Source organism: Pteropus vampyrus, unplaced genomic scaffold, assembly GCF_000151845.1.
Source record: "Pteropus vampyrus isolate Shadow unplaced genomic scaffold, Pvam_2.0 Scaffold1, whole genome shotgun sequence".
Lineage (NCBI taxonomy): Eukaryota > Metazoa > Chordata > Mammalia > Chiroptera > Pteropodidae > Pteropus > Pteropus vampyrus.
The window spans coordinates 2,098,567-2,106,741 of NW_011888782.1; the positions used below are offsets into that span (position 1 = coordinate 2,098,567).

The 8,175-nt window shown below is 33.2% G+C and overlaps 1 protein-coding gene and 1 pseudogene across 3 annotated transcripts in view; both read left to right on the plus strand.

The window, feature by feature from the left end:
* CPNE4 (copine 4) overlaps nucleotides 1–8,175 on the plus strand; it is a 461,395-nt gene that overhangs the window by 184,930 nt on the left and 268,290 nt on the right. The window lies entirely within an intron of this gene.
* On the plus strand, nucleotides 2,928–3,036 carry LOC111736984 (annotated as a pseudogene).

The following is an 8,175-nucleotide window of genomic DNA, read 5'->3' on the forward strand; positions in this document are numbered from 1 at the left end:
GGCACAAGAATGGGGAGCATGGCACAGGGAATGCAATTAGCATTAATATGATGGCTAAGTGGAGGGCCAGGGGAGGGAGGGAGCAATTGGGGGAATCATTTTATGAACAATATAAATGTGTAACCAATGTACTGTATACTTGAAACTATTTTAAATAGATAAATTTATTAAAAAAACAAAACAAAACACTAACATTTGTGTTCTAGAAGCCCACAACAGGGAGGTGAGGGACATACAACTGGAATGATGCAAAAAGCCAGATAATAAACACTCTAAAGGATATCTTAAAGGGCTGCCAACAACTCAGGGTGGTGTCTGAATGTGTTCAAGAGCCATACCATCTGAGGTTGGCAACTGAAATGCTAATACCAATATTTGTATAGCTGCTTTGAAGGTCCTTTGATTAGAACTCCAGAGTTACCAGCTAGATAGATATAACACACACTCAGCTGAGCAGAAATTTAAATCAAACTGTAGAATTAAAATCTTGTTGATAAATATTTTGGCTGACTGTTTCCTACTGAGGCCGGCATTTAGCCAACATGTTTGTTAACTGAGCTGCGATTTGTTCTTTTGGATTCCAATTCACTGGTTTTGTGTCACTCTTTGGCTGCTGACAGGGCTCACTGTGGAGGAAATTGAAATAAAAACGAATAATGATCCAAACTACTAATGGAATAAAATTGGAAGCCAATTGAGAAAATTATAGAGGAGAAAATCAGCTGAACTGGGAATAGAAGAGATAAGGCTGATTGTGCTAATTCCTTCATAAAAATGTTTCTGTTCACCCCGCCAGATGTGGCTTCTCCTTGACTAACCCTCATAGCACTCAGCAAGTTCCCCCTGGTGCTAGATGGATTTCTATGTATACAATCATTTCCTCCTGACTGGACATTAAGGTCCATTTTGTATTGCCTCGTAGAATGCCTCACACGTGTTAGGTAATCAAATGGTAAAATAACAGAGCTAAAGGAAACTCTCAAATAACATAAGCTAATTCCTTCTGTAACAGGTGAGATACTTGAAAACTGGGATGTTTTAATAATTCATCTGGAGTTGGCTGATTAGTGGCAACATAGAAGTTAATCACCAGGTCTCCTCACTCTCGAGGCATAGTATTTTTCTGATCATAATATTAAGCATGCTCCCATATGTGACAAAAATATAAAGCATAAACTGAAAGTAATTCATAATCCCGCCATTCAGAATAATCACTATCAATATTGTAGTAAATATATAAATAAATATATAAATGGCTAAAATAGACATTTAATATACTGATATCTAAAATATATATAATATATAATCTACATGTAAGTTTAAAAATGTATTTATTAACATTTTATTAAATGTATATTAAATAGCATAAATTAAGGAAAATATGAATGTTTATATATAATATATGCATATATGTAGTTTTGTACTCTGATTTGCAAATTTATTTTATATTATAAGCATCTTTCCATTATGATATTGTTCACACAAATGTAATATTCAAAGACTACCTTAAAAATTTTATTATGTGGACTTAACACAATTTTTAACTCATCTTCTACAATGTAGATTTAGACTTTTCAAAATTTTCAACATTATAATGCAAATATTTTTTTCTAAAAAAACATTCACCATTAAAATGTAAAGATATAGGGGGCATCTTTGTGCACTATTCTTGTCCATACCTCACATTTCCTCACAAAGGTGATTTCTGAAACCAAGTAATGAACTAGTTTAAGGCTTTTGATACATATTATAAGATTGCTTTTTAAAAAATGTACACCAATACGTACTCCCTTGAATAAGGTGTTCTCTTGAATAAGGTATTAGGTTAAAATTGCTTTATTTTAAAAGGCATTTTTATTATCTGAAAACAAAAATATGTGTATTTTCTTTATTTGGTCTGAGTAAACTCAGAATTTTGATATTTTAAAGCACTATCATTGTTGTAAAACATGTATCTACTAAATATATACGTACGTGTATGTATATATGTGCATATATACACTTATACATGCATATAAACATATATACAGTAGCTTTAGAATTTACAGAAGATCTCGAAGTACAATTTTATAATAATGTATTAGCTCTTGAGTTTATTTTTTTCTCTTCTATGAAATTCTTATATTGTTTTTTTCTCTGATCAGAATTTCCTTTTGGTAAAAGGCTTTGAGAAATACTTTAATGTTCATCAACATGATTATTAGAATTTTAATCTAAAATTTTAATGTTGTTTTTCTACTTTACCATTGACACTTTAAAATTTGTAGGAATTTTTAGAAATATCATTTTATATCACTTACAGAAATAAGCTTCTAAATGCCTTACATACCTTGTTTACTTCTTACTGTTTCCTATGGTGAATTAATTGCCACTAATAGTTGATTTTTCCCTGTCCTGTGTTGAGATATCTTGGGTTTCTAATTTTACCAGAAAATTTTACTGAAATATAAAAAAAAGACAAATATTCAAGTTTAAAAATTATGTTTAACATTTTTACCTTGAAATTTTATACTATCACAGAAGTTGCAAAAATAACACAGAGACTAGAAAAGGCACACGTATAGAGACGGAAAGTAGCCTGGAACTGGGGATGGGATAAGGGAGTGACTACAAATAAGCATGTTTCTTTTGAGAGTGACGAAAATGTTCTAAAAATAGTGGTAATGGTTTTGCAACTCTGTAAATTTAGTAAAAACCATTCAATTGTATACTTAAAGTGAGTGAATTTTGTGGTATGTATATGGTACTTCAAAAAGCTCTTAATATTGAATCATTACGTTGTACACCTAAGACTAATATAATATTATGTCAATTATATCTCGATAAAAATATAGGATTAAGACATGGTTCCATAGTGTAGCGGCTACCAAGTCTGCTTTACACGTAGAAGGTCCTGGGTTCACGCCCCAGTGGAGCCACGGTCCATGGTCTATGGCCATGCCTCCCTGAACATGTCTGATCTCAGAAGCTAAGCAAGGTTGGGCCTAGTTAGTACTTGGATGGGAGACCGCCTAGGAAGACCAGATGCTGTAGGCATAAATAATAATAAATAATAATAAAAAAACATATAAGATTATATTTCTTTTTTAAAAAGCTTTTAGAAATACATACAGAGTCTCCATGTAGCTTTTACTCAGCTTCCCTCAAGGATAACATCATATATGAATAACCTTAGTGCAGTTTTCAAGACCAAGAGTTTGACATTGGTACAATAGTAACACCTAAATGACCAGTGTTATTTGGGATTTGTTGGATTCTTTTTGTGCAGTTTCCCCTTTGTTATTTTTTGGAGGTGGATAGAATGTATAGTTCTATTAATTTTATTACATGTGTAGATTTGTATAACCTCTGCCACAATTAGAATATAGAGCTATTCCATGAACACTCCATTGTGTTATCCCTTTATAGCCACTCACTTTCCCATTCATAACCCCTGTGGCAGCCACTAATCTGTTCTCTGTCACTATGATTTTGTCATTTGGCAGTTTTACATCAAGTGAAACGACGCACTTTTTTGATGTGAGATTGGCTTCTACCTTCAGGATAACGCTCCTGGAAGCCATCCATGTTGTCATGTGTGTTAATAGTTTGTTTTAAGTCCTGTATGGTCTTTCATGATATGAATATCCAACAGTTTATCTGTACACCGAGTGCAGGGCGTTTGATTTGTTTCATTTTAGGCTATGAACATTTAAGTATAGGTGTCTGTGTAAATAGAAGTTTTCATCTCTCCATGGTAGACTCAGGAGTGGGGTTGCTCAGTCATATGATAAGTATTTGTTTATAAAAAACTACCAAACTATTTCCCAGAATGGTGGCACCATTTTACATTTCCACAAGTAATGTAAGAGACATCCAGTTGCTCTGCCATCTCATGAGCACCTGATAATTTCAGTATTTTGTTATTTTAGCCATTCTAATAGTCCATCGTAGTATCTTATTGTGGCTTTAATTTGTATATCCCTCGTGATGCTGAAATCTTTTTGTTTGCTTATTTGCCATCTGTATATCTTTGGTGAAGTGTATATTCAAGTATTTTACCCATTTTTAAATTGGATTTCTTAGTTTCTTACTGTTGAGTTCAGAGAATTCTTTATGTATTCTGATGAGAAGTTATCCATTGGACATATGATTAACAAATATTTTCTCCCAGTCTATAGCTTATCTTTTCATTCTCTTAACAGTGCCTTAGCAGAAAAAAAACATTTGCTTGTTAAAGTCTAATTTATAAACTCACTATTATAGATCATGGTTATGATGTCATAGCTAAGAACTATTTGCCTAACCCCTAATCATAAAGAGAAAAATTATATTTCTTCCTTTCCAAATTGTATTTCTTTTGCTTGCCCTAGTGTACAAACTAGAACATCTTTACGTTGGATAGGAGTAATGCGAGCAGGCATACTTGCTTTATTCTTGATCTTAGGGAAAAAATATTCCATCTGTCATATTGAATATAATGTGAGCTCCAGGTTCTATAGTTGTTTTTTATCATGTTGAGGGAGTTTCCTTCTATTTCCACTTTGCTGAGAGTTTGTAGCATGAATAGGTACTAAATTTTATCAAAGACCTTTTTTGCCTCAATCAAATTTTCTTTTGCAGACTGTACACATGACAGATTGCATTAATTTGTTTTTCAGTGTCAAACCAACTTTGTATTCTGGAATAAACACCACTTGGCTATGATGTATTATTCTTTTTATATATTCGCTAATTTTTTTTAGAGAATTTTTGTATCTATAATCATGGGGGCTATGGTTCAAATGCCAATTTCATTTTAAAGTTTTTGAAGTGCTATTCTGATCTGTCCCACTTCTGTACTACCTAGAGGCAAACCTGAAACCTGGGTGCCTTTTTTTAATACCATAATCAAGTTCTCAAAGTGTTCGCTGTGTTCATTCTGGTCCGTTTCATGCACGGGCCACCTCGGGGTCAGCCTGGGACTGCATATACAAATTAAAGAATCTCTTTCTCTAACCCCCTCTTCTCAGTGATCCTCCCCAACTCTCCAGTTTGGGGATGAGGGAAGTAGATGCTGCCTCTGCAGATGTTTGTTTAGTGAAGGGAGTGGACAATCCTATAGAGTTCCACTTCTCTGTGAGTGCAGCAATCATGTCAGGGGATGGGGGTGGGTCACCACATCTTTACTGGCATTTGCCCAGTGTAGGAAGTGTAGGAAGGAATGAGTTGGTAGGGCTCCTCTACAACACTCTTTGTCGGATGCACTCAATGGGGAGAGGCAAAGAAAGGGATACTGCCTGAATACACAGCTGTGCTGGTGGGGAGTGAGAGGGGGACGCTTTCTTTTGTGGTGTTAGTAGTGGGAGTTGAGTAACAGGATTCCATTCTACAGGGCCTCTCTCTTCTCAGTCCTCTGAATAAAGGGAGCAGATTTTCCCTGAGACTTTATTTTTATTCTGTACTCATTAATGGTTATGAGTTGCAAGCAGCTCCAGCATCCAGACCAAGATATAGATAAGAAAAGAATGATGCCAGGGAACTCACTGTTAAGTCTTGCTTATTAGCCCAACCATCTTCTTGATTCCACCTTTCAAAATCTTCAAAGAATTGCTTTATGGGGGTCCAGAATTTTAGTTGTAACTAGCAGGAGAAGTAGGGTGGGATGTGCTTATTTTGTCTTGACCAGAACCAGAAGCTATCACTTTATTTTTATTACTTGTGAGATAGAATTTTTTCCTGTATTTATTATTAATTTTTATTTCTTCTTTGAATTACTTGTTTATGTTTTTTGGCCAATTTCAAATGAGATGTAAATGTTTTCTTTATTTAGTATGAATGTTTGATATATGTTACATGTTTATAATAATTTTATTTGCTGTAAGATAATTTCTTTGGCTTTTTTGTCTTTATTTTTATTATTTTTTGCAGACCTATGGTTGTTTTTCTATTGCAGTTTCTTCTTTTTACATTCTAACATCGGATAAACAATTATATTTTCTTCAGATTTATTTATATTTTTCACATTTAAATTATAGTCTATCTTGAATTTATTTTTATTCTAGGGTGAGAAGTGATGTAACTTGATTTTTTTCCTAATATTTAATTGTCTCAGCACCCTGTTTATATAGTGATCCTTTCTGCACTAACAGATATAATTATTGAATGAATAAGCCCTTTTTCCTTCAAAGAATAATTTCTTTGCCACCCACACCTTCAAGCTAACGAACTTTTTTTGCAATCTAAATAAGAAAATAAAATCTAACTTCTCTCATAAAAAGTGACACAAAAAGAATTTCCTTGTCTTCATTTTTCTGCTCCAACCTCATCAATCCACATCTAAAAGAATAAACAAGTAAATGAGCCAAAGAAAGAAATAAGAAACATAATTTAAAAGGAGGTAATTAAGTCTGGCTGTCTCATGATACTAATAAAGGGAAAAAATGTGGGAAGATAAAGGTTATTATAAAATCTGTAAAGGGAATTTAAACCATAGACTTTCCCTGTAGTCTGCATTTTTCTCCCTAGCTTTTGTTTTAAAATATGTGAAACATATGAATATTTATTGTCATCTTATCTTTTCAAAATGTGGAATTCAATTGGTGTTTCATGAAGAAGTAAAGTAATTGTACCTTTCTTGGTTAGCAGATTTTTCTTATTTTCTTGTATATACCTTTGAATTATTCAAGTAATTTTAATTGGCCATTTTAGTAGTTATGTGAATTTAAAGACATGCATTAGCCCCCAATTGCCCTTGCTTTTGTACAGATGGAGAAATTATATTCCAAATGCCAATTGCCTCTACCTGGAATGTGTGTGACTCTCACAGTGGAAGAAGGAATCATGGTCAAATATGTGATAAAGGAGAAAATTGGAAATGTTGGATGTTCTTGGTGAGTCAGTGTTGACCTTTCCAAATTTCCCCAATTTTGATGACTTATTCTCAAACAAATTAGCCCAACTGACTTGTAGCAAAACTACAAGAACAAAAAATCTATCAATGGTTGCCTAGAGTGGAAGCTGACTTTAAAAGAACATGCAAAAAAGTATGATTTCACTTATAGAATCTAAAAAAAAAAAAAAGAACAAACCAAACTAGTAAAGACTCAGATACAGAGAACAAGCTGATGGTTTTCAAAGGGGAGGTGTGGTGGGGGGATAGGTGAAAAAAATTTTTTTTAAAAGCACATACAGGTGGTGGTGCTTACCAAACTGTGTATCTGTCACAGAACTGCACACTAAAAATCATGAATTTCACTAAATGTAAATTATGTATTAGTAAAACCAACTTAAAAGAAAGAATATCCACAACAAACCCCCTCCCTCAAACTATAACAACATATTGATATAAATGTCAACTACAAAATATAAATCACCAACTCACTAAATAGAACTTTGAAACTTTGACTGTGAGGACTCAAGGGTGGCCTGAACAGGGAGGATTAGTCATTGAAATTGAAGACCAAGAGAATTAAAGTCAAGAATTAAAGGCCTAGTTCCCAGAAGGGAACTAACATTTTAGAGCACATGCTTGGTGGTTTCCCATATTATATCATTTAACTGTCATATCAGTCTGTAAAATAGGCACCAGTTATCTCATTTCACAGATGAGGAAAAAATGAAACTGGGAGAGGTGATGTCTCAAGCTCAAAGTTACAGAGTCAGTAAGTGATGGAAGTCAGCATTTAAATCCAGATGTTGGACTTTATAGTCCATCTTACCTACCTTATGGACCTAGGAGACATAAGAGGCAATTTTAGGGGAAATCTGGACACAAAGTTTAGTAACACTGAATCACACAGTGAGACAGTTATCACTTTTATATTCTCTTTCTATTCTTTTGATAATGTCAAAAGAAAGTTTTTGTATGGAATCATATATTTACATATTTTTTAAATATTTTCTCCATTTTCAACAAAGAAAGACCTTAAACTCAAACACTGGTCTGACAATAGTATCTAACTAGAATTTAATATATTATTTTTATTATCATATAGATATTTTTATTTGTCTCTTCTATTTACAGTAAGTGATACCAATTTTCCATTCGTGGTAGTGGTATAAAGCTTCAGTTGTTTAGATAGATACACTTAATTTTTAACGGGTTAATTTAAAGAAAAATAATATCTAAATTCAAGCAGTAGGAGTATATGAAAGACTAATATGTGGAAAGCACATCTTCTGTTTTAGATATGATGCTATAAATTCTTAGAACAA